Source organism: Aphelocoma coerulescens, chromosome 2 (assembly GCF_041296385.1).
Source record: "Aphelocoma coerulescens isolate FSJ_1873_10779 chromosome 2, UR_Acoe_1.0, whole genome shotgun sequence".
Classification (NCBI taxonomy): domain Eukaryota; kingdom Metazoa; phylum Chordata; class Aves; order Passeriformes; family Corvidae; genus Aphelocoma; species Aphelocoma coerulescens.
In genome coordinates, this window is record NC_091015.1 from 60,793,332 (window position 1) to 60,816,874 (window position 23,543).

Here is a 23,543-nt window from a genome sequence, read left to right on the forward strand (position 1 = left end):
TGCATTGACATGGTCTTCACACAGGATCGAGCACCTTTTTCTTGTCCTGCCTTTGGCAGTACTTCCCCCCTCCATCTGGACAGATATGCTGGTTTATTTTTTCCTCACTTCATGCCAGAAACATACTGCATATCTGATATATTGTGTTCAAAAAAGCCGAATTTGCTTTTTTAACACAATCTCTTATCTTTTACCAAGCACAGATCTGCAAATACTGTACTATGTCCCCTACAGCTATTCTCTGTTTAGAGATTCCTCATCGTGTGTTGGACAGATGGCACAGTCAGTGGGTTGTATCAGAGCATTAAAAAAAGAAATTCTTTTTCGCTGCTTCTACCTAGACTGTTTTGAATTCAGTGAGATGCAACAGCTGTAACACAATCTTTCAATGACAACTCTGAACGTGGTGGGGAGGGTATCACTTCATTTGAAAGTCAAAAAATATGTAGGAAAAATGTCATTAAAAAGAAACATAAAGGGCTTTAAAAGAGCTATGAAGGTTGTAAGGTTAAGAACCTGACTTTTCATAGTTGTTTATTCTCTCAGCTGTCTCCGATCACAGGTGGATCTCCATTTGCAGCTGCTTATACAAACAATACAGCTCTGTTTTTCCTTCTGTCAAACACTTTTTAAGACTGCTCCATCATTTGTTATTTAATAAGGTATCTGGTACTTACAGAAGTATTGCCAAAGCACCAAAGATACTTGTATTCTTAATGAGCATGATAAAAAAGGTAGCATTAATAATCAACATGTTTGCTGAGAGGGCAACCCTAAGCTTCAGCACTCGGCATCTGTTGTGCCCGACCATTTTCAGTTTTGCAGGCATGAAATTTGGTTTTAGTATCAAAGAACCTGAAATGTTTGATAACTGTTAAATTGTATTTTAAAAAAGAACAGATCTTGTGTTTTAGACACTAGGCCTAAAAAAGCCCTAGTACTCTTTTCCTTGCATGCTTTGTTCCTCCTATTCCTGTCACTTCTGCACCGAAGAGAAGTGGTCCTTGTGCAGCTCCTGTCACAGGTCCCAGCTTCTCTCAAGGAAGAAATGCAGTCAGCAAAAGAAGCAGTGATAAGCTGCCGAAATGCAGAGGGTGATGACTACAGTCTTGACAAAAGTCTGGAAGAAGGATGAAGATCACTGCAGAGATGGCAAGGAACTGTACTGTGGGGATTAGGATCATTGGCGGTGGGAGAAAGGAGACATTGGGGGAGCTCCTGCATTTGGACTTCTGCCAGGTGAGCAGTCCTGGAAGGCCCCTGACTGCTGCTTGTATTCAGCTCACTTCTCGGGAGAGAGCCTCACGTGACATTATTTGAAGGAGCATTCTGTTCTTTTGTGTCTCCATTTTATAGAGAGGAGATACATCTCTCTTACTTGTGTCATTATCCATTTTCATAGAATCATTGAATCATTTAGGTTGGAAAAGACCTTTAAGATCGTCGAGTCCAGCCATAACCCTCACACTGAGAAGTCCACCACTAAACCATGTCCCTAAGCACTAGGTCTAAATGGCCATTAATTCTGAATCTCAGCTAATGTACTTAATCTTCTTATATAAATACCAGTCATATTTCTACCCTAAGAACTTTTTCATGGCTTCTTACTTCATGCCTGTTCAACATCTGTGTTCTCTCATTGTATCACTACAGTCAAACGGTTCCAGTAACTCAGCTTTAGGTGCTTTTATTCCTTAAAACTGCAGCTTTTAAAGCTAATCGTACATCCCAACCCAGATAAACTTGAACCTGAGAAGGTACTCAGTTATAAGAATAACTGTATCAGTCAAAATTCATATTCTATGTAAATCTGGATTTTTTTCCCCTCATATTAGCAAGTTGTAAAAAAAAAAGGAAGTTTTTAATTTAATCTTTTAGCGGGGCGAAGATGAGAGTACAGACTAGAAAAAGACATTCTTCCCCTGGTGTTGTTGCAATATTCAATTTTCTATCTGGCACTGTGTGGGAGGCAGTTTGGATTGTGGGATAGACTTGATATTCTGCTAAACGATCAGCAGCTAAATGATTGTGCTGATATTTAATTGTCACCTTTTATGTTCAATAGTTTAACAAGTCACTGTGACTGATGAGATGTCTGTTGCATTGGGTAGCATTTACTTTGTCTCACTCTGTGCACTTCTAAGCTGTCTTCATAACTGTGATGACTAGAGAGGGGAGCAAGGAAAAGGAAAGGGTTGTGCAGCTGTGGCTGCATCCTGACAACTGCAGAAAGTCCTGCCAGAGGTTCTTGACAGATTTTGACAGAAGCATACATCGGCCTGTGTAGTGCTGTGGTGTTCTTTGAAGCCAATGCGCAGCTTAATGAGAGATGGGACTTCAAGTCACTGTGAGAAACATCAGCCAGCAGTTTGACAATTCCATGTTCATTGCACTCTCCTATTTCTACCCATACTATTATAATTTTCCCAAGTAATTATTATTGCCCTCCTGGGCAGCTGGCTAACTCTCTGTAAAATTCTGCTACATCAAAAGCAGGGGAACTTGCCCTTTTCCAACATGTTCAGCAACATTGACACAGTTTTTTGTTGGTCTGTGCATTTTATTATAATTCTTTCCGTATGACAACATGAAGCAGTGAGCAGCTGGCCAGCTACAGAAGTGCTTGTGCAACCAGAGAAGGTTAGGAAAAAGGAGGGTAGGGAGTCTGGTTGAGAACTGCCTGCCAGCCTCACTGCAGAATTATGATTAAAATGTTTTGTTGAGAGTTAAGTATATATGCACGTGAGGGTCAGCAAAACAGCTTGGAGTGCCTTCTGTGTCCTTCTCTATTTGTTTAGCATACAATTTCTCAAATGTCACATTTACTGTAATAACTCTCATTTTTATGATATTAATCTGACTTTTAACCCCTCCTTGCATTTCAGATGAGCTCCCAGTGTAACAGCAGAGTTGTGAGTTGATTTACTTCTTGGTGTGGCACTGATCCCGCATCACTTCTTGTGGACTTGCTCTAGACAGGCAATGGAGTGAACAATTGGAAATGGCATTTCCATTGGAGAAGCCTGTAATTCCTAGTGCAGGAGAAACCAAGGGGCTCTCTGGTAACTGAGGTCACTCTTTTAATAAAAAGCCTATCAATACACAGCTCATAAACCATCAGCAGCTGTTTGGATGGATGTAAATCAGCAGCTGTAGTTTATGTTACTCAAAATATTTCAGGCTGCTTTTAACAGTATTTTAGACATTTTTATGATATGTGTATAATCAGGAGGAATGCCATTGCATCCTTGACTTCACAGCAGAGGATCCAGGGATCCATTCATCCATCCATCCATACATAATCCATTACAAACAATTTTGATGTAGGTATTTCAGACTTCTAAGAGTTATTGCATTTCTCTCGAAATATAACTGGGAAAATATGTAGGAACTATAACATTTTCAAGGGAGAAGGGACAAGGGATTAAGGGATAAATTGTCGTCCGCAGTGGTGCTGTTAGGAAAATGTAGATACCTGTGCTGTGATTCATCTTGCCAAACATTGTACTTCTGCAGCTAGCAAGTCACAGTTGCTCCTTTTATGCTCAGAAGATGAGTGGGCAGTTTGAAAGTATCATTTATTTGATTTACTTCACATGTTTAGCTTAAGATGAGTCACACCCCCTACACAGTTGCAGCCTTAGGGCATTGTAGGTGTTTGCATTTACTCAGATGAATCTCACTCCCATTTCCTCTCCTGAGTAAAGTATTTTTTCAGAAGGAGAAGTACTTTATGAATTGCCATCATTCTTATTTCTTTGTATGCTCAGAGGATTTTTATTGCAGATGCAAGTGTGCATGTTTGTAAGTCCATACTTTATTTAGAGATTTTTCCAAGGTCAAACTGTTTCGTTCTCCTGTCCTCAGCAGAATTAGAAACTGGCTGTGTGGGAAATGGTTGCCATCTCACACATCTGATGAACTCTAAAGATGACCATTACTGTGCTGAAAAACACTTTCTTAATGTTTTCTTAATGCAAATTGCATATTTTCTGAGGTGTTTTATTAATAATTAGTGAAACTCAGAAAACTGAAAAATGGTGCACTTGTGGCATTTCATGATAGCCAAGATAGAGCACTTGCTTTTCTATGTTATTTTACTGCCTGTAAATCAGAAAATTTAATCAAGAGTCTTTAAAATAAATTTTAAAGATCACTCTTGCAAAAGACAAAAATATCCAACAAGATAATGTGGACTTTATTTATCTGAATTTTTTATATTTTTTATAGAACAGAAGGTCAATTAATTGCTCAAGCTAAATAGCAGCCCTGCTTGGACTCCCCTCTGTTCCAAAATCAGTGCTGTTTGTCATTTTGAATAATTAGTAAACCTGCCAATCTTTGTAAAATCCATTTCTGAATTCAGAAGATTTGTACTTTGAAGTCTGTGACAAATGTTGAAAATATAATTATATAATTTACATTAAAAGTGTGGAAGGGACCGACCCTTGTTTTTCCCAACTTTTTTTAAACCCCTTTTCTTCTTCACTATGTGTAGTTGTTGTGTTGTAACTTTTCATCTACTTTTGGTATGTTCTTTTAGTTTGTTTGTTTTAATCCAGGGCATAATGAGAATGAACATTAGAACAGGGAATTAAGAATTAATTTAGCAATCTGAGTATTGGCACCTTCCTCATTTTCAGCTTTGCTGGGAAATAATGAACACTATTTGGTGCCCTGTTCCACCTTCTTAGGGAGGTGAAGAATGGTCCTCAAAGTTAGTTTAAAGTAAAGGGAGTAATTTGTTCCCCTTCCCTGAAACTCAGTCTCTCTAGAAACTTTATTATTTAAAGAACAAAAGCTGTTATTAAGCATCATATCCTGGAAATTATCAAGTTTTTCTATTTCTGATCTACCGATACTACTGATAGTGTCAGCTCCTCTCCCTCCTGAGAGCAACCTATTTTCAGTCATGTTTTGGAAAGACTGCTGCTATTAACTGGAGTATTTTGGAGATATTTTTAAAGGGGTGACAGGAAGGTACCTGGCTCCTGTTGTATTCCCTGTTTTGGCACATCCTCAAGGTCTTCAGGAGCCTTGGAAATTTTAGGGCTAGTTATTTGCTTTTTTCCTATTTTTTCAGCAAGTGTGGTAGTTAAAGTTTTGACTTTCTGAGGTGTATTGGACCAAAAAGAATCCTTACTTTACTTACTTCACTTAGGTAATACGATGATCCTGATTTCTAGTCAGAATTTGTAGATGTCACTGTATTCTTCAGCATGTAATTTTTTTTTCTCTTTTAATTACATGATACCTTGGAAATTTCCTGTTCTTATATGTTTGTTTGACAAATAGATGTCCTTGAAATTTCAAGATTCTGGTTTTAAATTAAAATGAAATGTGCTCTATACCTGTCCTTTGACTAAATCTAATTTCTTGAGCATGTCCACTTCCTTGGAGGAAGTAGAAAATAATGCCCTTCATGTGTCTGCATTTGAATGGCAGTAAATACAAAAAGAAAGTTTAATATCTGGAGGTTAATTACTGATGTTATGTGCAGCAATCATTTGAGAGATCCTAACTTGTTGAATCAGCAGGTTTTCCAAGTACACCATTTTGGACAATTTTCTTGTTGTTTTCACTTAATGCAGAAATTTGGTTCTGATTTAATTTAGCCTCCAGGACATCAAACTTTGGCAGTTGAAAGTCTCTATATCTGCTACTGCTTTCATATTCCACATATTCTTACTATGGCTCGATGCCACCTAGTTAGGCTGTTCAGCCCTGTTCTTTGTGCTCTCGCTTTCCTGCTTCTCCAGTGAGTCCCAGAGTACTCTAGGAAACCATGGACAAGTAAAAGAGGGTTTTTTTTCATGAAGTATTAATGAACAACTTCTTCAGTACTAATAATAATGTCCCATGGTTGAGGACACAACTCATAACATCACTGGATCTCTATGCACTCTACAGACCAGCATTCCTGCAAACTGAAAGAAAACCGCTCATGTGAAATATTTCTTTCTCGGTTAAAAAGTAGCTGATGTTCTGCATAAGCTTCTACAAAATGTTAAACCTCAGTCAGAGAGCACTGAGCTATGAAATTGATGCACAGCCTAAAAGTCTTAAGGAAGTAGGGCAGCTTTGCTAGCCAGAGAGTTGATGCTGCACGTAGGAGACTGGTGTGCCAAGAGTTGCTAATGTACAGACTTCAGAATGAACATGTGCTGGATGTGAAATGTGACTTTGAAACATGCAGTTCACGAAGTAAATATTTCCTCAGACAAAGGTTGGATAAACTTTCAGAGTCACACGTATTTACAAGGAATACATGAGCTGTGGGCTCCAGAGGTTATTGTATTTTGCTTTGCTTTGCTTTAGCTGATATAAATCATAACTGACTTGCTTCACCTCAGTAGGGTACCTTTGGGTTTATGTTGTAACCACTAGAAGCCAGGATGAGCTTGACATTGATTTTATGCACCTTTGAGGAAGACTGCAACACCTTGAGAGCATCGGTGCTGACTGTGTATCTGTGTGCGCCTGACACGGGGAGATGTGTGATGACCCTTCCCTTCTCTCGAGGGAAAGAGCAACACTCTCCTGCTTATACGCAATCACCACAAGGTAGAAACCAACATCTTCTTGTTTATCTCAGAGCTTGTGACATCTGAATGAGTTACAAGAAAGTAGCTAGGCCGTATCCCCTCCCACTCTCCCTCCTTCTTCTGTGGGATATACCTTGGTATTACAGAGTACAGTTTTCTTACCCTTTCACTAGAGGTGTAATCCCTGTCAAACTCCAGGCCTATAGCAACTGTTCTTCAAATCTTGGTGGATAAATATTTAACAGTGCTTATGAATTAGACCCTTCCTCATGCAGTTAACTAAAAAGATAAATAAATAACAAAAGCAAGAAACCCTTGTTGAAATGAACCAGTATATCCAAATGCAGAGTAAAATCAAGGACGGCACTAGAGTGCAATTACCCTGCTTAGAGATCAGTTGCCAACAGTAGATCTAAAGACATGGGAATCTGAAGGTTTCTGTCATGAAAGAGTTAGGACTGATTATTCCAGGATTCATTTTAGGAATTTTATTTTTCCCCCTAAGTGTTGTTGTGAAAGAAGGATTTTTCTACTCTTTCACCTGTTCAGTGCTGTGTGAAGTTTGCTTAACTGATATTACATTTTTATATATTTATATTTTTAACTGGTATTATACATTTTTATAGCAGGAAAGAAGATGCCATAGAAAGTTTTCCTGTTTACCTTTCTGTGCTTACTTTTGGCCCTGCTATATACTTTTGACATTTCTCAGTTGCACATCATTAACAATTTATACTTCATGTCAAGATTTAGATAAGCTAATGACAAGTCAGATAATGTATGTGCTCATTTGCACACACATAAAAATATTTTGGACAAAGTACAGAAAACTGCAGAAAAGTTTCTGAATACTTTATGGTTACTTGTGCTTTATTGCTCAGTTGACATCTTGAGAATAAATTGTCTTATTTTATAGTAGTAAGAAACTTTTCCATATGCATCTACAATGTCTTTTCTCATGGGGAAAAGCTGTGAGGTCTGTATTCTTGAGAGTTTTCTGTTTTAACACACAAAAAAGTTTGATGCTATGTTCTAGGATCACTTATATTTTATAAGTGGATATTTGCATACATAAAAATGCATATTCAGGTCTTAACATTTCTAGGTATAGTGTAGGTATATGTCTTGGTGGCTAAGAAAGTTTAAATGTATACTGTTGTCCTGCCATCAGGTAGGCTTTCAGTGAGGTAAGACCAGTAGTAATGTCCAAAAAAAGGAGAAAACTATTCAAATACCCATTTTCAAAGCAGTAAATTTGTATGACAAATGCAGTGATTCTTATTTCTCGCCTTGAAGAGGAAAACTGAAACATCTCCCTCATGCTGAAGCAGTTCAAGTGTTTCATGTAAGAGTGTGTTCACCACCTAGTTGACTGTGTTTTGTTACATGTTTTCCAAGTTTCCACACCTTTATGCACATAAGCAGAAGAAATAAAAACCCTGGCCACCTGCCCATGCCTATCAGCGGGCAGGTGGCCTTGCAAGGCAGGAGTAGTGAGAAATAGCAGCTTTGGTAAGCACTCACGTGGTTTGGATGGTCTCAGTGTTAGAAAGCACATTGGTGAGGTTTGACAGGTCGGTAATTCTGTCATAGCTGGCTTCACCTGAGAGAGTTTTATAGCAGGAGTGCGCTCTATATTAGCAATGTCTAAAGACATAGCTGCCCTTCCGGTGCAGGCAGCATCCCAAGAAAACATTAATCATGTTTTCTTGAAGCAGCTGAATTGATTTCCTGGGAGAAAAATTTCTTTGTGTACTCCCCAGCCATTTCTGAGCACATCACCAGCTTACAGTGATCTGAGCAGCTAATGAACTAATAATTACTACCTGTTGATCACCCAGGACAAAGGGTACAAATATTGCTTTAGGTTTTGGCATAAGTAACTTCACTTTTACCAAGGTGTAGTGACTGTTTTGTTCTATCACCTTTTTTATGTTTGGGGTTTTTACCTTTTCAATCCTTGGGTTACATGGAAAGTAATGTCATATTTACTATGCTAGGAACAGCTTACATTTATTTATTTTAGGTTTTAATATAATACCTGTTGTAGCATCCTGTGTAAGCCTTTACAAACAAAGGAAAGCTGTTTAGTTTTTGTTCACTTTGTTTGTATTTGTACAGTTCTCCCCAAGATGTAGCTCAGTTCTGCCTGGCAAGTGAGAAGATGGCTGAAAAGGGAGTCCATTAACCTGAGGAGACCCAAAGTTCCATGAGCTGTAGGTTGAGGGTAGGAGAGAAAAGAAGATGGGAAGAGTAAGAGCAACTCAGGTAGTCTGATGTGAACATGAAGAGTGTTGAAAGACCTTTTATCGTAGGAAATATGCTAGTCATTTTGTCAATGAGGCTTTTTTTATCTTACAAGCTTTAAAAACTTCTTGTACATATTTAGTACCCTACATAATAGGATTAGTTAAGTGGTTCACATATGTAGCTCAGGGTCTCTCTATTATTCACCTCTCTTAAGGATATGGAGTAGCCTGCTGATTTGAGTTGGAGCTTCTTGCTTATGTACTTCTGTGTTTTGTTGGAAAAGAAGTTTTTCACTAAAGGTTGTCTGCAGGCTTTAAGAATTTAACTGGACTGCGTGCATGGGAATTAAGGCTGGTCTGTTTTACCCAGGCTCTGAATGCAAACAAGGAAGGAGAATTCTTGAGGTTGTCCCATCACGATGGATTAGCACAGCAGGCCCTTAATGGTCCTCGCATTTTCCCCTGTGGCTGTGGCCCTGTGGACCTGATGCACCCTAATGGGAGAGGTGCTTCACTACTCCCTCATCCTCCTCTATGGGACTCGCTACCCCATCAGTCTGCTGTCAGAGCAGGGCACCTGAACAGTTCCTGATCTGCTGCAGGCCAGGCTAGCTTCAGCAGTTTCAGTTGTTGGGCTGAGCTAACCTGATTTATTTTTGTGTCCAGAGGAAGTAAGGGACAGTCAATTTACAGGCCTACTGTGCCAAGCAGGTGAAATGAGCATCTGATTTGGAGACAGGCCTGTACCTGAAAAGAGATGTCTGCCTTCAGAGCTCAGATCTAAATGTCAGAGTCTGCCAGTACTCAAAGCCTGACCAGCTGAATTTTCATTTTGTATTGATTTTTTTTCAGGTTTTGATCAACACAAAATGTTCACATACCAGGTTGAGTTAGCTTAAGTCATTCTCTCTAAAATCACATCATTTATACCAGACTGCTTTGATTGAGCTCCTGCCTCCACATAGGAGACATGCCCCAGGTGAGCTGGTTATTGCAGTCATGATTCACACGAGTCTCATTTCAACTTCACTTGTGTTTTGGCTGTCTCTTCATTTTTCCGCTCCACAACATCTGCAGGTGAGGTGGCAAGAGCAAATATCAGCTGGTATTTCTTACTATGAGATATTTAGTGGTCTGCTTCCCCTAGAAATTTGCCCCTCTAGATGACACCAAGCTGAATTCACTTGAACTGAGAAATGTGAGCTGCAATAGAGAAGAAAATGTCCCCCTCTTCACTGCTGGCCTATCCTTCTTGGGGATACAGGTTTCAGGTCTGTTTGAAGGCTGTGAAGATAATCACTTCACTTTCAAGATGGACACTGCAGGTATTCACACCTCTGTGTGTCACTGTTGTTGGGCCCTCCATTTCCACAATCTCCAAGAAGGTCATGAGCTGCTTAGAAGTATCCTTCAGAAACCTCTTTTAGGGCATCTCCACTACCTATTTTGAATCATTTTATGCTTCTAGTTTAGGTATGATTTAGAGGCTTAAAGTTAGGCAACTCAGTTCCTCTGTGGTGCAAGGCAGTGCTGGGGTTATTCTGTGCAGTTCTGGAATTATTCTTATTTCAACATCAAATTAGATGTCTAAAGAAAATTTTATGACTGTTTACTCTTGGGACTATTAGAGGAAGTTTCATTATTTGAATGCATTTGCATTGTGCTTGTTTGTGAGGTGCTAGAACATGATGCAAGTAAAAGCTAAAACAGTATTAAAGAGTTTATCAAAATTTTATAAGATATATACACATTTTTGTCTGTTGACACTGGTTGAAGTCCTGAGGTCCTTCCTTTGCTAATCTCCAAATCTTCTTTGGGCCACATAAAAGGAAGCTGAACCATAAGTGTCAGCATTTGGAAGTAAATAGTGTGTCGTGACTGATGTAAATCATCTTTGAAAATAGTTTGCTCTAACAATTATATGTCAGTTACAGCCAAAGTTGCAACTGAGTTACAACTGGCCTAATAAAATGGCTTTATTTATACAGGTTGGATTCCATGTGAGAAACCCTTCGTTCTACCATAAACAACATTTTAGTTGTTTCTTTTCCAGTATAGCTTGAGTCTTAAGGAAAATTTTTTTTCTCTATAGTGTACTGGAAGCATACTCAATGAGTTATGCTCTCATAAAAATATTGCCTTAAAATACTTAAAAGGGAGGGATCTCTTTTCCTTGCATTTTTCTAGCATTTACTAGGGGGAAAGTGTTAGATTTGTTGTTGATTTAACTTTGCAGAGGTGATTTCTTTCTCTTTTTTATTTATAACATGCTCATTACATGAGCATGAGAGGTGCCTTATGGATTTACAAGATAAGTAAACTTGAGGAGTGATACTGTGCAAATTTCTCTTCTTCACTTCCACCTCTCCATGTTCACATTGCACAGGATTGATTTCCAAAAGACAAGATAAATACGGAAAGCTGACAGCTGAAAGCACCATACACTGGGAACTTGTGTCCTGATTACATTGTGGAGAAAGTGATGTTTGCTTTATTATGATTCATGAACAGGGCAATGACTGGCCAGGTGCTGGGCTAGCATCAACTCTTTACTTTCCTACATAAAGAGTGATGAAAGTCATCAGAAAGCAGAAGGAGCAAATTTTTTTTTTTTCTTGTATGCTTCAGCTAAGTGGATCACAGTGCTACTGGCAAGAAGCAATCTATCTTTGCTGTTTTGAAGAACATGTTAACCTTTCTGGAGACCACATCTCACTGTAGGGTTTTGGCCTGAAATTTCTCTTTCCCAATCAAAATCCTCACCCACAGTGCCTGTTCAGTCAGGGGTGAAAAAAAGGCCTAAATACCAAGATCAAGCAAGCTCCGTGCTGTTTCTCACCCTGTGAGATTTCAAAGCATTTCAGACACCGGGGCTGAATTCAGCATCACCACAACTTGAGCTGTACAGTGGACAAAAACCTCTCGTCACTGCTGAAATAAACACAGTACAAAGTCAGGTCCAGAATATTCCACAGGCAAAACCACTCACAGAATTCAAGGGTCTGAATAAAACACCTCAGTATCAAAGAGGCAGGAAGTGGGAGGAAAAAATAACTCCTGTGCAAGTGTTTAAAATCATATTTTAATGTACAAGTAAAAAAGGAGGCAAATAGCATTGGCATCAGTCGAGTGTGACTAGATTATACTGTTAATGGTGCTTTTGGGTTATTTTGTGACATACTTTCCTATCTTGTATGTGTGTATGCAAAATCATATATGTGAGCACTGACATGTGGGAAAAATTACTTCAGCATTGTATTAATGAATAGCTAATCATCTCAAGCTGGCAACATTTTGATACCATTCAAAGCACTATGAGCAATTCTTTTCCTCCACCATCTTTGTTTTATGACCTAGGCCAAAAAGCTTTGAAAACTACGAGAAGATATATTGATATAGCTCTTCTTTGGCTGCCTGGTGGGCTTTCTTTGTATAACAACGAAAGTGTAAGGAAATACTTACTAATTTTAGATTTGTTTTGTTTTTAAGCTAAAACACATTAATTACAAGCATAAGGGATTCATCTCACAGGAGCTGGTAATTGCTTCTCAGTGTCTGATGTTATTTTTCGAGTGCATAAGGAAGTTTTGGCTGATATGGAAAATAATAATACAGTGGTTTTAAATTGCAAAAGGCATTAGGTATTTTTCCCCTAACTATGCATCTTCTGTGCCACTGTGACGAAAATGTTTACAAGCCAAAATTAAGCCTTGTACTAAGTGTCTGATTTTAAGTGTCTGATTTTTCAGAGATACTTAATGAATTCCCTCTTCTAACCATGTTTAATCACCATTACAGATAAAAATATCCAAAAGTCTTGGAAATATCACCCCTTAATCCATCCTTAGTTTGTTTAGGTGTAGCACAAAGTACTAAAAAAACTACTGAAGTTTTTGGAAGTATTGGATTCTTACTTCTAAAATCAAACTGTCTACTTGGATATCTATCTGTGTTGCATCTCATGGGTTGTATTTCTAAGCTGATGAAATTTCATTTTTTGGTCATTACTGTGACTATAAACAAGGTTTTGAAGCTTGTTTAGAAGCTATGAACAAGGCTTAAAGAAGCATTCTATGAACATATAGCATATGCACAATACCCACCTCTGAAGGCTCAGTCTTGCAAAAAGAATTGAATAGATTGAATAACATAGGAAAATAAAGCAAGGAGAATGTAGCAATAGAAGCAAGTGGATTTGCACTAGCCAAGGGTCACAGCTAGGGAAAGCACTTTCCTTTTAAAAAATTAAAATTACTGTTAATTTAACAGCATTGCTGTTTGCTCTGTCTCCTAGATTATACATTTCTTTGTAATGCTGATAAGACATACTGGTTTGTGGAAAAAAAGCAAAGTATGAATCTTCTAATCTAATTGTTTTTTAAGTACATTTGTACACATAGGGAACATGGGGATCTCAGCTCATGGTGTCTTCCTACCTTTTCTTTATCCAGAAGAGAACTTCAATCCATGGCATATAATTATACTTTTCTTCTCTATTGTTTTTGCATTATTCTAGGGCTCTAAGAATGTTTGAATTGTATCTTTCACAGTGGATGATCTCTTATGCTCCATCCATTTGGTGAATTAAACATTATGATTACTATTAACCTTCATTACAGGTTTCAATGCTTTTTAAGGTGGTGGTGCATTTTTCACCGATTTTTATAGTATTGACTACAGAAATTACAACATATAATATTTGCTACATTTGCTCATTGCTTTTATGGCAGAAATTAATATTTGCTTTCTGATTCTCTTATAGGTTAATGAGGTAAGGTAAAAAAGTTTCATTTCAGTACAAAGAATGAAAAAGGAAAGATCTTGGCCGCTTTCTCAGTTGTGGTGCATTGGATTCCCAGAGTGCACATGGGCAGATTTGAGAATAAATTTTGTCCAGTGTTGTGTCCTTACAAAGCACTTTTTTTGTCAGCTATGTGTTCATAGAAAATGGGCAGTAAATGCCAGGAAATACAAATTTAGAGCTGAATATGTGGCTCTTCAGCATCAGAGCTTGATCAAACCTGATTTTTTTAGCTCAGTCATTAGTACCAGCCAGAATAATCTCTTGAGACTTGATAAAATTGGTTTGCATATCAGTGACTGCATTCAGTACAAGGCTGAAGAAGGCCAAGGTGAATCAGAACATGCAAGCTTAATTTTCCTTTGTTTCAAATGTGCCCATGAAGTGTGGAGGCAGTAAGTCATTATTTCACTGATTGTGTATTAGTATAAAGCTCACATTATGCTGGGCCCCGTCCTGGTTTTGTCATCTTTTAGAACACTTAATATCATGCTGCTTGGGAATCTTTGTGTGATCCACCGAACTAACAAGGCATGAGGCAGACCACTGTGGAAGACGTTAGGAATAGCAAAGGACTTGGAAAGCTGAAACTCTTTCTAGAACAGGCCTGTCTGCACACGTCTTGGGCAGACTTCCTTCTCACTTGACAAACTGCAGGTGCTGAGTAGCTTGGAAGACTCACACTGTTATTTTGCTAGAAGACAAAGTACTTCCTGGTATGGGAAGAGAGTGTGAGGGGGCTGAATGTGGTAACTGGATGAAGCAAGAGCTTGCCAGCCCTCACAGGAGACAAGGGGAAGACCAAATGCTGGATGTGAGAGGGAAGAGGAATGGTCAGAGCACCTCAAAGACATCATATTGAGGGTGCCAGGGAGCTCTGCACTGATGCAGGGAGGTGAGGGGCAGGGTCAGGGACTGCATGCCCACAAACTGACATGAAGTAATGCACATATTTGTCCTTCCATGGTGCAGATTTAGAATGTCCTTCATTTTCTGCAAGTGGCATTGTAAAAATAGTGTAGAACCTGGTACCACCCATCAGGGATGTTGGGGTGACTGGCATGCACTGCTGAGGTCCCGTCAGTCTCAGATGCTGAGGAGCAGCATGGGGCTTGATGTCCAGCCCTGCTGCTCCCTAAAGACAGGAATGGCATTAGTCCCCAGTTGCTGCTGGCTGACTGAAGCTTCACCACTCCTTTCTTAGCTTTGTCATCTTAAAATCAGTCCATGCTCTGTTGTGTCCTCAGTGGGGCCACCCCTAAGGATACAGCCTGTCCCAGTAGGCACACTGCTCCAGGCTGTCTGGAAGAAAAACAGAGCATCTCATAGTGGTAAAACATCTCCAGACATGAATGTCGCTTCTGTATACATAGAAAGTGTTCAAGATTTTAAAGTCAGGTGTCTGTGGATCTTCCTTGGCCCTACATAGATGCTTTGTAAGCTTATAAATTCCTTCTCTCTATTGGTAAAATAATACATTAATACTTACTGTACTGGACTGTATACCTGTCATGGGTCCAGACCTTACTGTGAGATTTTCAAGTCAAGGCACTTGTATAGAAAATCTATTTTCAGTCATTTATACAGGCTTCTAAAATTTTATTGGTTATAGTCTTTTTCCTTCTCAAATCACTGTATGGCCTCACCAATGGCAGCTGAAGTACAGACTCAGTCTTGCAAGTGATAGCTTCCATAAAATTTTGCTAAATTCCTTTTCATAAATTGGTGCTCCTGCAGTGTGCAGCAAAAACCGGGGAGTGTAAGTGTGATAGGAAAGTTTTATTAGCCTTTCTTTAGGATGATCTGCACTATGCAATCACAGCTTTCTTGTGCATAATTAATATATTCAGCCCAAATTCACTGCAAAAATGCCACACCACCTTCCATGTGTTCAATGTACTGTATGTATTTTTGTGTGATAAGTGTACATATCATTGGGTGGAATTACAGTGAACATCTGTGAGTATATGTACGCTGCTTTTCTTCATGATCATAACAGAAAAATTGAGGTAATTGATGATGATTTTTTTTTTAATTAGCTATCCTGGCTTCTAATCCCATTATTGTTTTACACAAGGACAAGCCAAGGGTGTTTTCCCTGAGCACGTATAGCAATCGTTCCCACTACTGAACTATAGTTATCTGAGCATAAAAGGAAAAGCCTTAATAACACAGTAAATTTACACCCTTATCTGTGCTTGACAAAATTCTAGCCATAATTTGATTTGACCATATACACAATATATGTTTTTATTTAAGTAATAATGACTGAGGAATAGAACATTTCCTGAAAATTAATGGCTGGCTGAAAAATTTTATAGCCCAGATTCAGCCAAGGGCCATTAATCCCAACTGGTCAATTCTCCATGAAATGCCTTATGTCAGGGGTCATTTGTTACATTCCTATCCCTCCCACCCACCAATAAAGAAGTAAAATTAAGTGTTACTTTCCTCCTATGGCATCGCTGAGCCTTGAAGCAGCCACTGGAAGCCCCTGCTAGAAAGTGTTGCAGTTGCTGCGTGGTGGTGAAGGTTTCATAGTGGATGAGTAATGGAGAACATTTCAAGTGTGGTCTTTCACTGTGTATTACTTTACATTTCTAAGTGAGTAAAGCTCTTCAGGTTGCTTCTTGAAGCTGACAAGGGGATGAAACAACTGCTGTGTTTCCCTTGCCACTGGAAAAGCTGTGGCATTAGGAAGGTGGGGGGAGTTTCCACATATATCATAAATCTGTCTCATCTACAACGGCTGCCATCCTTCTAGGATCTTATGTTTATTCTGCTTTATTTAGTGACCAGTGTTAAGTACTTGCTACTCTGGTTTATTCTCTCTGAATAATTCATTCATGGTAAAAATTGATATATTTATTGGGGCTACATGATACTGTTTCAAACTGGAGGGCTGAGGTACATGTAGTGACTATTGAAGAGAATTAATGAGAAAACAGAAAATAATTGCAACATTCTCTCAAGAAAAGTATTGCTAAATATTCAGGGTAAAAAAAACATCCTTGCATGTTTTACATTCTTCAGAATTAGGTAAAACCACCGCATTTCCTTTTGCAAATCAGAATGAAAATCACGTCTGTATATTATTATCTGTGGCAAATCTGTCACCAGGATCTGTCACACAGCACTTTCCCTCTCTTGCTAGCAAACACATACACCTTTACTGAGGAAGTAAGTTCTAATGAAAAGAAATGACAACTCGGGGGCAGAGGGAAAGATGACAACAAAAAGCCCAACACCTCTTGGGCTGAACTGGTGCAGCTATACCTTCAATCATAGCTCTGACAGCCTTTCACTGTCCTTCCCCGTGTATACTGGGGCAAATTCACCTGCCCACTGGGGGCTTTTGTCACTGCTTTTCAGGAATAGGGAAGAAAAGGAGCCAGTCAAGAGTCCATTCAGCCTGATCAACCTTTGGAGATGTACACTTTAAGTTACAACCACTTATCTGCTTTATTATGAGGTGGTTCCTTAGATAGCTTCTAGTCTTGGAAGCTATATATTTAATTTCAGCCTGCTGCCTCATTGGAAAGAGGGGTGAGAGAACTGAGCTTTCACTCTCCCACTCATGAAATGGAACAACAAGTCTTTCCATTGTTAAAATTTTGACTTAAGAAAGGCAATTAAGAAATTGCAAACACAAAACTGAACTTATGTTATCATTCCATTTAAGTACTAGAGTTTGGTTGGTTGACTTGGAATGGTCAGTCAGTGCATCTGTATAGAGGGAGGATGTAAAAAGTTCAATTTCAAGTGAAACAAGATTTTCAAGATCTCTCAAACCTTGTAAGTCCATGAAAGAAATACTGCATCTAGATGTCTTGTGGCTTTGCCTGGAAGTGTGCTTTAGGGATGACAATTTCAGAATATTGGATGAAGGAAAGGGTACTGTGAGCTAAGATCAGCCAAAACATGTTTGACTCTGTTTCTTTGAGCAAAGGGTCTTGGATAATTTGAAACTTCTTCCATATCCCTCATGCAATATATTGTTCGTAGCACTAATCTGAAAAGAACAACCAAGTAAAAGTGGATTTAATTCCACATTACTTTTATTAAGATAGATAATTTTTTCAAGTATTTTGTTGTGCAAACTGTGGCTGGAGCCTCAGTCTTGCAAATAGTTTCACACAAATTGTCCCATTGTGCAGTAGGCTACTCACATGCATGGTTTTGCCTGTAGATGCTGGCATTTGCAGGATCACAGCCATTTTTGCTAAAATTATTCTTCATCTTTAAAGTAAATCACTTCTAATGAAATTACATGAGCTTGATAGCAATACCACCACCCAGACTGGATTTGCAATCTGTTTTTTTAATTATGGAATTTAATTATTTTTCTTCTAATATTTACTATTGAATTTAATATTTATTTTGTTTTTATCCCTTCAACATCCTAAATTTCAGGGATTCACTAGAATGTGTCACATCATTATAACCCTTATTATGAATTATTCACAGTAATTACTGAGATGATGCATACTTCATTGTGAAATTTAAAGTACCAGAAAACCTGGTGGTGATACTGTTTTACTCTTTGGATGTTCTTAAATTAAGTCAGAGTCAACAGATTGCAAAAGTATGCAATTACAAAGTTATTAAAATGCAGATTTTTGGCAGGAAGCCACTGTAGTCTCCTGTGTTCACAGCTGCCTATTTACAGCAAAACCGCCCTGAGCAGCCTGTGGTGGCTTCTTTGAGTGATTACAGCTGATTGGGTCAGGGCAGTGGCCTCTCTGAGCACCAGGTTCAGTAACTTTTTACCTCCTGGGTCATAAGCTTCACTGGAAATTAGTTTTTTAGGCCATCATCTTTTGTTCCCTGTCATGCTGACGGTAAGTCCAGAGTGCCTCTCCTGAGACTGTGTGTGTACTGTACCTACGTCTACACAGATGGTTCCTCAGATTAGAGTGTAGACCATTCAGCAGCATAAATTTTGAATTACACTTTTGAGGTCAGTGCAACAAGCATTTTCTCCAGTCGGAACTGCCTTTAATCATTGCTGCCTTCACAGTTCTCTGTGAGCAGGGCATACTGGAATATTAACAAAGTGGCAGATGCTTTGCTTTAATGAAGAAATAAGCACTGTCATTTTACCTTCATCCTATTCCCCATAATGTCACTGGATGTCCCAGTGGATTTTTCTTGCTCTCTGCACAGTGACTTGGGAACAAAAATTATGACCTACTTAGTGTAAAAAAAAAATTTCAAAGTTGATGTTCAAAGGGTTGTGTGCAGACACTCAACACCACTCCTGCCAGCAAAAAACTGCTTTGCCTATGGTTTAGCATCCAGGTAGGACCAATATGTGCTGTCTCTTCCTCAGTGTCTATTTTTGCAAGGTGCTTGCAGTATGGACTTCTGTCATTCATTTGTGCAGCTTCTCCCAAGAAGCAAAGTTCTTTTCCCTCCATGAAATTATGAGACTGGTACAAACCATGAAAAGGAGTGGGAAGGTTCTGCAAAATAAGGTGTGTAGCATCTAAACAGCAAGAAGCAGCAAGAGTAATCCCTGCTGTGAAACTGGGGCGATGTTCCCAGAGTGCGGAGAGGCGGAAGTTTGCATTGTCTGTCATAAAGCATAATGAAAGCATCTCCCCTTCTACAGCTCCAACTGTCTCATGATGTTGGCGGCTTGCTGGCTGTGTGTAGCAGATGTCATTAATATCAATGAGGGTCTGTAACAGCTTCTCACAGGACAAGTGACATTTAGGGGTTCAAGACTGAAATAGAGCATAGAGCAGGACCATTAGAGAATATATTAGAAATGGTTGGTATTATACAGTCCCATTATATATGGGCTTACCTGGTAATACTGTAACCTACTCCTCATAGAAATACCTTTCTTCTCTCTCAATAAAGTCCAGTCTGCATTGTCCCAAAAAATTCAAAATGTGTCCACCCTTTTCATAGATTTTCCTAGCTGATAATGCAGAGCCTAAAACTTTTAAGACATTAAGTTGTTTAAAAGCTATATGTGTCCTGGGAAACTTGTATGGGCAATAACAGAAAATCTTACATTGATATCTTAGAAGGAGTGAAAAGATGCAGTGAAAATCCTAACACAACCCTTTAACCTCTGCATTGCTGGTGCATTCTGTGTTATACAGGAGAAGGTGTTTTGAAGTTACCCTGAGCAGACAGAAGTACATCAGAAGAGCTTCATTTTGAGGCACCCTGGAGGTGCAGACATATTGGAGGAACTGCAGAGATGCCAAGCAGTGGTGTCCTTAAACCAGTGAATTGTGCTTCCCTGTGCAGGGGTTCCTGAGCCATCCCAGGAGGCAGGTTGGATGCCAGCATTCCACACAGCAGCTTGGGAATGTACTGCCCCACTGGCAGTTCAGCTGAGTAGGAGTGGTGAAGCCCAATGTGCTTCTCTTCCACCCTGGTGGACCATCTCCTTGGCTGCAGAATGAAACGGTGAGAGAAGGAATCCAGCAGGGAGCCTCCAAGGATACAGGACTGTACCCTCAGAGGCACAGGCACAACACTCTTGCTCTTGGTCATTTGGTGCGAGCATGGTGCAATTAACGCCAAGGTCATGGGCTCAATCCCCATATGGGCCATTCACTTAAGAGCTGGACTTGACTGATCCATCTGGGGCCCTTCCAACTCACACTGCTCTGTGATTCTGTGATTTGCATGAAGGGCACTCCACTGATTTCAGTTTTGTGGATGGAGAAGTGTGCCCCTAAACACAGTGGTGGGCATTTCATATGCTGCTGGTAATCACAATTTTCACACATGGGAAGAATACTATAAAAATCAAGACTGGCAAAGGTGCTGAAGAACATGAGGCCACTTCCTTTCATAATTTACTCCCAGGCACTTTCATGTATGTTTTGACTCATCCAGTTTTAAATGTCCTGAAACAAAATAACACTAAATGTGGGGCTCAAGGTCTGGTACCATGCAGATACTCATCCAGAGAGATTGAGGAATGAGGTAGAGAAAGTCTTTTCTATGTGCTGTAACTTAGAGACTGAATCTCCACAGGAGAAAAGACAAGGGGTCAGAGTGCTTTTCCAGAAGAGAGTAGATTTTGATTCCCAGAGAAAACAAAAAAAGAACTGCAAAGCAGGTTGGATATGGGATTTGAGGAGCTCTTAGGTGGGTGATAATGTTGGAACCAGCAAAATGTGTTGTGATCAGGGAGAGAAGAGGAGCAGTGCCTGCTTAGGTCTACAGGTCTTACAGCACAGGGCACTTGAGGAGATGTAGGGGCAGACTGGTGATACTAAACATCCTGTACTCCTTCTGTATCAGTGTTGGTTGGTACAGACTAAACAGCAGCTTTGGCTGTTAAATACATTTTAGGATTAAACCAAGAAGAAAGGAGGCAAACTTGCTTAGTATTCAGCAGGCCCCTGTCTGGGTGCTCGTCCCCATTTTCTCTTGAAGTATTCTATTACCACATCTCAAGAGAAAAATGACCCCAATCTAAAGATTAATAGAGCAGTGTGTGGACGTTTCCAGTGATGTGTATGAAACTCAATTTTTTTTTGTCGCTGTATGCACTGAGGTGTCCTTTATCAGCAAATCTCTAGATTTTAAAAAGTAGGCTGATTATTGGAGAGGGCAGCAGACAATTTAGGGCATATGGTGTTTTCTTATGACAGGAGCTTTGCTGTGAAGTACCATAATTTATGTAGATAAATTGTGGCCATCATAGTGTCTTGAACACTTCATAGGATGAATTTCTAACCATACATCTCTCGTTTTAGTAGTGGATGGCTAGAAAAGGAGTATTTGTTTGAGAGATAGGGGAAAAGATAACTCATGCTTGTACTATTTCTTGAAAAGTAGAGAGGGACTTTCATGTGTTCTTAAAATCGGCTCATTGTCACTAGGGTCAAAACAACCCAATTTTGGTTTAATGTGACAAATTAGGAAACTTTCCTCCTCCATAATCAAGTTGCACCAAAAATGAAGGAGCCCACAGAGTGTCAAGATTGAGTAGTTTATGAACACTAGACCTTTCTTAGCAAAGGTGTTTTGGTTTTGGAGTTCTGTGTGCATACCAAAATGTAAAGCTTTTTAAATCAAGAACTAAAGGCACTGGGGGGTCCATATGTTATTATGAGAGGTTGCAAATTTCTCTGTCTTTTTTCCATCATGTTATATGGTCAGAAGTTTTAAAGGGAATTCTTTGGACTTCGATTCAGTACAGCACAGGCTGGGTACTGAGGTTTCTATGATAACAGTGTGTCATGGACTTAGTTTAAGCACATGATTTAGTTCCTCTCTGAATTGTAGCCTGCAGAAATGAACAGTGAACTAGACTGAGTAGATAAAGTCCAAATTAGGTATGAATTTACCCTAAAGATGAGTGTGCATGTGTCTTGGATTTGCAGTTGTCCCTGAACATGGTAGTGAATAAACTCAATTGGCCTGAAGATTTGTACTATTTGAACCCCATATCCCTAAGGAATGATAGAAAGACCTACCAGGTGTTTCAAAGTAGGAAATATATTCAAAGTTTGACCTGTCATGACCTATCTTGACTTGCAGATCTTTTGCAGAGATGACCCTGGATTACAGAGATTTGAGTTCTAGGATTTTCAGAGGGATAGATGCTGAAATTAGTCCCCTTAGCAATTAAGAGGTTTTGACGGGATGTTTTGGTGTTCTAGCACATTATGATTGCACGCAGAACTTGTTAAAATCCTGATAATAATGCTACGTCAAAGTGAGTGTGCTGTGGCATATGGTCTGATATTAGTAACTGTTGAAGTTTGGGATTTAAACCAAAAAAAAAAATTGTTTTTGTTCTGGAAGAAAAGGTTTCTGTATTGAGAGACAGACAACTACTGTGCATGTAATTTCCTAATCTTATCTCCTATGACTTTGTTGTACTGAGCTGCTTGCATATATGCAGCAGGAGGAAAACTACAGCATAACCTGTTTACTAATGATGGCAGTTCCCTTAGGCTGACTGCAAGCATGGCATATTCTTATGAGACACTTGTAAAACTTTCCAAATAGCAGCAAGGAGTAGTGATTTCTAGCATGCCTTCTGGAGCTCTGGAAAAGGGTCTTTTTACTCATAACTAAGAAAAAGAGCCAATTGGGATTTGTTCAAATAAGCTCTTTCCTCTTTGTTATATATTGCTATCTCCAGTTTTGCCACGAGTGTCTTCAAGTTTTTATAATTTCTGCCCTTCTTTTTCTTTTCCCCATGATTTCAGCTTTCCATGCAAGTGATGCAGAACCTAACAGTCTGCTGAAGATAAACTAACATATAAACTCAGATGGGATGTCTCTTGAGCACGTACCATCTTCTAAACCAAAAAAGTGAGAGACTCCACATTTTGAGTTCATTTTTGTAGTGGAAGGAAGTTTCTCTGGGTGTTAACTTTTCTTTCAATACAGAAAAAGGCTGATGGAATCAATTACAGCTTTTTCTTCTGTTTTCAGGCTCGAACGCAAAAAGCACAAAAGCATCAGTGCACTTTTGCCTTGTACATCACAATATAATTGCATCATTCACTAAAAATTACAGCTGACTCCGCAGTGTAAGGGAGAAGGAAATGAGAAGCTGGCAGGCAAGTTCTGACTCACCTTAAATATGTACGTGAGGAGCACAGTGTATCAATGGACACGCAGATCGGACTAGGCCCTGGGGTTTATATTCACATTACATAGCCTGTTCACAAATGTGAAGGGGGAGTACGCTGTCAGACTCCTACACTTATTAATTATTTTGTATTTGGGGAAGATTAACTTTTGAAGAAAAACATCCAGTAATCACTGGGGTACTATTTATATATACCATTATAAACTTGTGTCAACTTAACTGACTTTAATAATTATTATTATTATTATTATTATTATTATTAAACCCAGCAACTCTTATCTCCCCCACTGTACAAGTGCAGTGGTAATGAGGAATTTTCCTTTTTTTCCTTCTCCCTTCTGCTTCTTCACACAATACCCAAC

At 39.1% G+C, this 23,543-nt stretch overlaps 1 protein-coding gene across 10 annotated transcripts in view; it reads left to right on the forward strand.

The window, feature by feature from the left end:
- TPK1 (thiamin pyrophosphokinase 1) overlaps positions 1-23,543 on the forward strand; it is a 314,358-nt gene that overhangs the window by 276,827 nt on the left and 13,988 nt on the right. Inside the window, exon 8 of one of the 10 annotated variants that reach the window (XR_011149067.1) lies at positions 23,022-23,149. The exons of the other annotated variants lie outside the window; for them this stretch is intronic. The gene's annotated coding sequence lies outside the window, so the exon portion shown is untranslated. The remainder of the gene's footprint in view (positions 1-23,021; positions 23,150-23,543) is intronic. 10 annotated transcript variants of the gene reach the window in all.